The following is an 8,360-nucleotide window of genomic DNA, read 5'->3' on the forward strand; positions in this document are numbered from 1 at the left end:
TGGCCGTTTTCGTGTGGGTGACATGTAAAAGCACCCACTACACTCTCTGAGTGGTTGGCGTTAGGAAGGGCATCCAGCTGTAGAAATTCTGCCAAATTAGATTGGAGCCTGGTGTTGCCATCAGGTTTCACCAGTCCTCAGTCAAATCGTCCAACCCATGCTAGCATGGAAAGCGGACGTTAAACGATGATGATGATGACACATTTGTATGCATTAAAAAATTCACTACATGACATTACCAACTTGCTTTGAGTTGCTGAAGGAGCAAATAAACAAGGGAAATACTGAGTCAATATGATGAGGTAGAACCAAGCATGTCTTGTGTCTGTATGTGCATTGGTCATTCGGTGGTGTCTGTTTATGTTCTGCTACTGTGTTGGGTCGTTCATGCTGAATATGTGGTTCTATGTTGGCTGCTTGACTGGTGCAAGTTACTTGATAATTCGCCTGGTGATGGCTATCTCCACCATCCCTTGACAGATTGCTGTATTTATAATGGTCATGATAGCTAGAAGGATAGACATACCAAGGAGTAATTTCTACCTATGTAAGTTGCCTCCTGTCCACTTGAACCTTAAATGACATGGCTCAGGTTGTAGGTCAAAGGGAAATCCATCCATTACTTTTTGACAGGACAAAGAAATTTCTTTCATGCCTGTTTGGCCAGTGGTGGATCAGATGAGCAAGAATCCTTAGATTTGGTTTCGAATCTCAGCTCAGAAAAAGGAAGTGTTAGTTTTTACACTAACCCACTTCTAACACTGTTAATACTGTTCTGACCTCGTCTACAGAATTCATATTTTTTCTGTCCAAGTGATTTTGAAGACTGTGGAATAAATGATAATCAGATGAGGCAATGTCTAGCAAATATGGTGGGTGGGGCATCGTTTCCCATTCAAACTGCTCCAGCCTTTGGAATGTCATCCTTGCTGTATGTGGCTGAGTATTTTCCTGAAAGAACACCTTTCATCTTGAAACCAAAGATGGTCGTTTTCCTTTTAGCACTGGTGTCAATGAATGGTTGAATGACCAAATTGAAGCTTTTCTGCTTGGTCCTCAACAGTTACAATGGGATTTTGTTCCACCAGGATTTGCAGGACATCCTTGTCAAGCTCTACAAATCTTTCAGAACAAGGCACATCTTCTAGGCTGTAGTTTCAGGCTTGGAATTTTTGGAACCACTGTTGACACTGGCTTATGCTTATTGTCTGATCCCCATGTACTGCATTAATATACCTCACACTTTCTGTTGTGTTGTTGCCTTTATTGAACTCATAAAGCAAATTATGCTGAATAAGCTCCTCTGTCACTTAAAATCAAACTGCACTCTTCAAAACTTGTGCTAAGAATAAGGATAAGGTAAAATTGCTACCTGCTTTAATAGCAAGTTGATGCAAGTAGTTTATCCTGTTCCCCTCCAACTTTTAGTTCATACAATTGAAAAACCCGTATTATTTATGGGATGACCCAATATTTTTGTTATGGTAGGGTGTTACACTGAAGCTTCACAAACTCTAGCTGTAATTCTTCTGAAACAGAAGCAACAGAAGCAAGGGCGGTGGAGAAGCAAAATGCATGAATTCCTTTTTTAATGTCAAAAAATATTACTGCATGCAGATCTAAAATTAGAACTTCATATTCTGAGCAATGTGCATCAGTCTTTTCTAGAAGTCCGTCAGATCAGAGGGGAATGAAAGATTGAATATCAAAATGGGAACACTAAGTTCAGGGACTTCATTTTCTTTTTTAACCAAGAACAACCTGATTTCTTCTGACAAAGCAAAATCCTTTACAGAACACTTCTTTTCTTTCCAGGAGTCGGTTGAGTTTCCATTTAACACCCTAGCACCAGGGCTGAATTAATACCCTTAAAAAATTTTGGTCCGCTCATATATAATTCAAAATATCAACAATAAGAATTGGAATTGTATGCCAAACATATCTCTTGTTTTTGTTTTGTACAAATCTTGAAAAGGGAATCAAACCATCAGGTAATAGATGTTCTTAAAGAATTCTTCATTTGGGTTGTCGTTTTAAGGAGGTTTGCTTCCATATGAATATGAGTGTATGCATACACACATGTATTTCCATCATCATCATTTAACATCTATCTTCCATGCTGGCAGGGTTGGATGGCTTGACAGGAGCTCGCAAGCCAGACAACTGCACCGAGCTCCATTGTCTGTTTAGGAATGGTGTTTACAGCTGGATACCCTTCCTGACACTAACCATACTACAGAGTGGACTGGGTGCTTTTTACATGGCAAGGTCTGCTAATTACTGATCCAATTGTCCAATCTACTCCTTGAATAAGCACAAAGGTGGCTGAGTACTCTACAGGCATGTCTACCCAAGGTACAATTTTTCAGTGAGAACCAGCTTGACAGTATGAGCAAGGCTGGACCTTTGAACAGGGCATCAAGCAGTTTCCTTTTCACTCAATTTCATTAACAAGGTTTGAGTTGACCCAAGGCAAAAAGACACAGCCTCAAGATATCACACAGTTCAAACCAGGGAACTCATGATTTTATATCTCTTACAATAAAGAACACTGAAATCTGTTTGAGATTTTTTATTAAAAAATATGTTTATTCTTATCATAAATAAAAAAAATGTCCTTACTGAAAATGACAAAACATTGGGACACTTTGGAGATTATTGTTCTTGGACTGGTGTGATAGTAGTAGCTGTGAAAATGCTAGCTGGTCAATATGTGTTGCTGTCCCCATCTGTCTGTTGTTTTGTGTTGTCATAGCACTCTGGTCAGTTGTTCCTTCAGCTGCTCTCTTCCGTGTCTGGTCTCATGTTTTATGTCCTCCTTCTGTTGTTAGTGGCTAAGATCCCATTAGTTGCTTCTGCTGTTCTCTTCTGCGTCTAGTCTCATGTCCTCCTTCTGTTATCAGTGGCTAAGATCCCATTGGTTGCTTCAGCTTCTCTCTTCTGGGTCTGGTCTCATGCCTCATGTCCTCCTCCTGTTGTCAGTGGCTAAGATCCCATTGGGTTCACCACTTGTTACAAAGAAATGTCTTTTGGTGTCTCTCCTTTGCCATCTGTTCATTACGTTTGTGCTGTTCCAGTGCCTGAGTCAGGTACCACTCATCATCTGTTGTCTGTGGGGTTAGCTGTGCTGAATATATATAGTGTAGTTTGGCTCAGAAAGAAGCACACCCAGATTTTTGTAATGATGCGTCTGATGAAAAATTCAGAGGTACACCAACCACAGTGACATAAAAATCCATCCTTCCATCCATATCAAAATGTGCCCCAACACAAGATACTCCACCTGCAAATATGCCTGCCTTTTCCCATCATATTCTTGTACCTTTCATTCTCCACCTATTGTGGGTCTTCTGGTGCCTTGCTCACCCTGTTACCCCACACCTCAAAAAACACCTCAATTTTATGCTACCTCCTCTCTTCAGAGTTCCTACAATAGATTACACAGAATTAGGTTTATAAGTCTGAAGACTTCACTCTATCACTGCCCACAGGCATAGTATAGTAAGTAAAGATATTGGTTAATGCAGTGCACTAAGAGGTTCTGAGTTCAATCCCAGACAAGGCCGTGAGGTAATTTGCAAAAAAAAAATCAACAGAAGCAAAAGTGTCACAAAATGAAAACTGTACCCCTGAGGATCAAATAAAGGATTAGGTTTGAAATTCTGAAGCCTGCTAGCCACCGGATCATTTATCAGGTGAAGAATGTTGCCTTCAGACTTAGTGGGGGCTAGAAGGACCCAGAGACACAAACTCATACAGAAAAGGAAGTTATGGAAGCTGAAGGATCCTTCGAATGGTGAGAGATGTAGAATTGTTCAAAATGAAGCATTTGGTGAGGAGGAAGAAATAGAGAAATATGAGGTAGAGGGCAACTGTAAGTTCTTAGGGAATAACTTACACTGAAGTTGACAAACCAAATCTGTGGTTGGAGCAAAGCATGGTGTTGGTGGAATGGCGAGGGTGACAGGGTCAGAAATGAGAAGACACTGGTTTGGAAAGAATGGAAAAGCAGGGTTAGTGAAGAACTATATCAGGTAGCTAAAAGGGAAGCAGAAAGGAAGGGGTTTGCCACTGTCATACACTGCAAGGTGTTCCAGCATGCTTGGCTGTGTATCAAAGAGAATCAGGATGTTGTGGAAGAGAAGTATGTATGGACGGAAATGCTATGCTTGCACTTAGTGATTCTGAAAAGAAAGAGGTGTAGAACTCCCAGTTGCCCTCTACTATCACCGAGATGCTTAAAATATCTGATGCAGCATTTTGTTTCTTACTGGTATTTATGCCAAGGTTGGCTAAACCTTGGTTATTTGTCTGTTCACATATGTGGCTCATGGAAATATGTTGGTTAAGCTCTTTCTTACCACAGTTAATATAAAAGTTTCAAATATTTCACGTTTTATAATTATTTATTGGATATGAACTGATACCAGCTGTGAAAGTGTTGTGGGAACAGCCTTTCTTTTGCGGAAAGGGGGAAGAGTGTCCCACAACTATTACAAATAAACCCAAACATAGAAATATTATGAATTTTTTCTTAATTTCAACCCCTTTTATTTTAGCTTTGTACTCTCTGACTTTCTCAACATATTTTCCATTCAAATTCTAACCCGGTAGATACATATTACTGTAGATCATCATCATCATCATCATCGTTTAACGTCCGCTTTCCATGCTAGCATGGGTTGGACGATTTGACTGAGGACTGGTGGACCAGGTGGCTACAGCAGCCTCCAATCTGATTTGGTAGAGTTTCTACAGCTGGATGCCCTTCCTAACACCAACCACTCCAAGAGTGTATAGTGGGTGCTTTTATGTGCCACCAGCACGAAGGCCAGTCAGGCGGTACTGGCAACGGCCATGCTCGAAATGGTGCTATTTACGTGCCACCGGCACGGAAGCCAGACAGCTGCTCTAGCAACGATCATGCTCGGACGGTGCTCTTAGTGCTCCACTGGTACAGGTGCCATCACGATTTCGCTTTGGATATATTAATTTCATCACTCTGTTACAAAACACACAACATTGTGTAGTTCGCACTAGAAATTGACAATGATTGAGAATATTTACTTGAGTCTCTCCTGTCCATCGTCTTTCCCTATGGGTCGGCTGAAAAGTATATAGGCTGACCAAGATGCTCCCACAGAATGTAACCAAATGAGGCTTATTTTTCAACATAATCCCTCTTGCGATCCACACACTTCTTCCATCGGTGTTGCCATGCTTGGATCCCATCGGTGAAGAGGCTTTCATCATGTTGGTCAGCTGCTACAAGGGTAAGTGAAATAATACCTTAGAAAGAAGTAATTATGGAAGATCTACTTCCTGGACCAGGTGATGAAAGTTATAGAGAAAAAGAATTAGGCTACATGGGGAAGCTAGGGATAGGCCATAATAGAGGAATTTAGGACAGGATGCTCATGGGAACTATTACATGAATCTGTAACAGAACTAGAAAAGGAATTCCAAGTGTGGAAGCAAAACCTGGATTCAAAGGGCCTTAAAATAAACTTAGCAGAGACCAAGGTAAATGGTCCTGTTCCATATGTAGAAAAGATGTAGATAATTTGTTAGCTAGGGGCCCTAATTCACAGTCTCCAACTGGGTTATCCTTATATCTTTTCCATAGTAACATACCTATCTCTATTATTCTTTTTAACCTCTCCTCAATTGTCACAAAACCACCTTCCCCCAGTGAAAGAGACTTTGTTTTGTCTTGCAAGTTACTTCATGATCCTGCCAGTGCTATGAAAAAAAGCACCCAGTGCACTCTGTAAAGTGGTTGGTGTTAAGAAGGGCATCCAGTTGTAGAAAACATGCCAAAACAGACAATAGAGCTTGGCACAGATCCCTGGCTTGCTAGCTTTTGTCAAACCCATGCCAGCATGAAAGACAAAGTGCTAAGTGATGATGATGATGATTTATCATGCCGGACTTCATATAGGAATGCAAAATTTTCCAAATAACATACAAAATAGCTCAGGAATGAATGTAAAGTAGGAACTAAATAATAATAATAATTGATTCTGGTTTTATTGGCCACAAGGGCTGATACAAATTAAAAACATATAAGGACAAAGACAGGACGAAGGTTACAAAGGGTTTTGTCCGAAAAGAAAAATGTTCGTGTAAACAATGGAAAAACAGAGAAAGATATAACAAATAAAACTCCCAAAAAGGGGAGGTGCTTCGAAAGGTTACACATGGAAAAACCCATAAAAGCCACGGGAGCCTGGTCAGTAAATAAAAAGGGGTATAGAGCTCCTTCTCCTTTTATATTACCTTTTTTACAGGTGTATCCTCAGAATTAGTCCGTTCATACTGGCCATTCTTCCAACAGTTACCCATCTTTCAAGAAATTTGCTATGAGACAGCACTTCCCCCTCTACTCTCATCTTCCTTTTCAAGTGGAACTTGAAAAAGTTGATGAGGCCTTGGCCAAAGAGGAAAGTGTCTGACTTTAGCCCTTTCAAACAGGTCCACCATACCACCTCTTTCGCTACAGCCACTAGACATAGGAAAATTGCCTTGCCCTCCCGGTTAAAGGAGGTTGGCGGGTCAATCTTCACGATGGATTCAGCTGATAACCAGATCCGTCCCACGTGACAGTAGTTGTTTGACATAAACCCACAGGTCAGCAATACTTGGGCACTGGACGAGTGCATGCAGAACGGTTTCGTCGTCCTGAGCACGCACCTTGGGCAGGCCCAACAGACAGCACTTCCGTGCCGGTAGAGTTTATCTCGAACAGGCAGCGCCCCTCGGTAGCACTGCCAGGCAAAGGACATTTGGAAGTTATCCATGGGCCTCGGCCTGAAAGTTCTTCCGTAACTGATTATCTTCGACACCTAGAGTTTCCCCAAGAACGTCGTCGCACTTTTCCTCCACTAACCCTCTATAGAATGCTAGAGTGGAGCTACTACCGATCGCATTGCCCACCTGACTGAGGGCGGTAAGAGCTTGGCGGCACTCGAGGTACCAAGTGCCTTTTCTTGGTCTGCGTTTGATCCAGGATTGCAGCTCTGTTAAAGAAACGAGCTGCAGAAAATCGTGTCTGACGAACGGCGACCACATCTGTTCAACGTCCAGGAAACGCTTGAGATGTCGTAACCTGAGCGCATGTTTGTGCATCAGCAACCACGGCATGCCAAGGCCTCCGTTAAGTGGCTGTTGACAGCAGATGGAGCGCCTGACCAGTGGTACCTGACCCTTCCACAAAAAGTCAAAGCAAACGTACCAGCATGGCCAACCAGTGGTCGGGACAAGTGATGACGGTCAAGCGGTAATAGATGACGGATGCGATGTACGCATTCGCCACCTCCGCTCGACCTTTCAGGGACAGCTTCCTCTCGGACCATTTCTGGGTGAGATTGGGCACCCTGCTTGTCACTTCTTCCCAGTTTTTCTCCACCTGGAGGTCCGGACTGAACCAGATCGTGAGCAGTTTAACAGGTCCATCTGTTCAGCGCCCTACGACGCTGTTGGACGGCATGGACTTGCCCCTCCATGTGCCCAGTTGCAAGCCCACTGACTTTTCCACGTTAATTTTCGCACCTGTCACCGCTTCATACTCGTTTAGTGTCTCGCCAATCAGGTCAATATGACTGTGGCTCGACACCATCACGGTAATGTCGTCGGCATAGGCAGACACGCACTTTCCACATCCTATATCATGCGCCTTGTTTAGTTTCTTAACTAAATCCCGCTCTGTTTTCTTACGTTCTACAGCTAGAGCCTTACTAAGCCTAATCGATTCTGCTCTAATTGCCCGCTTCAGGGCGAACCACCAGTTGTTATTGATGATTGCCCCGGTTAACGCCCTCTTAATTAATAAATTAATCCGGTCTCTAGGCTTTGCACACCGTTAACGACGTGTTTAGCTTCCAGTAACCAGGACCTTGTCTATGGAGCCTATCTAAGTCGACCATACAGATCAAGAATTTGTGGTCCGTGTAGCCGACTATGTTGAATTGTGGACACCCTATGCTATCCTTATCCACTGGCCTACAGAAAACTCTATCTAAGTACGATCTAGACGACCCGATGCGATTAGTCCAAGTCCACATTGGCACATTCGGGTTGTCTAGTCGATACCTGTCGGACAGCTGAAAGTGTCCGAGCAGGTTGGCGAGGCTCTTGTACCCCCCTCTCCTATCAGATACACCCGTGTCCACCCTATCGATACATTCGTCTAAGACAGCGTTCCAATCCGCAACTAGCACTAAAGTGCGAGAAGTACCCAGGAAAACCTCCAGACGTTTGAAATAATCCAACTGCCCTGCTCCTGTCAGAGTGTAGGCAGCGCTGTCACTACTATCGACGTCTGGGACCACCAACTTTTCTGGATCCAGGAAGACTGCCTT

The sequence above is a fragment of the Octopus bimaculoides genome, chromosome 3 (genome assembly GCF_001194135.2).
Source record: "Octopus bimaculoides isolate UCB-OBI-ISO-001 chromosome 3, ASM119413v2, whole genome shotgun sequence".
Taxonomy (NCBI): domain Eukaryota; kingdom Metazoa; phylum Mollusca; class Cephalopoda; order Octopoda; family Octopodidae; genus Octopus; species Octopus bimaculoides.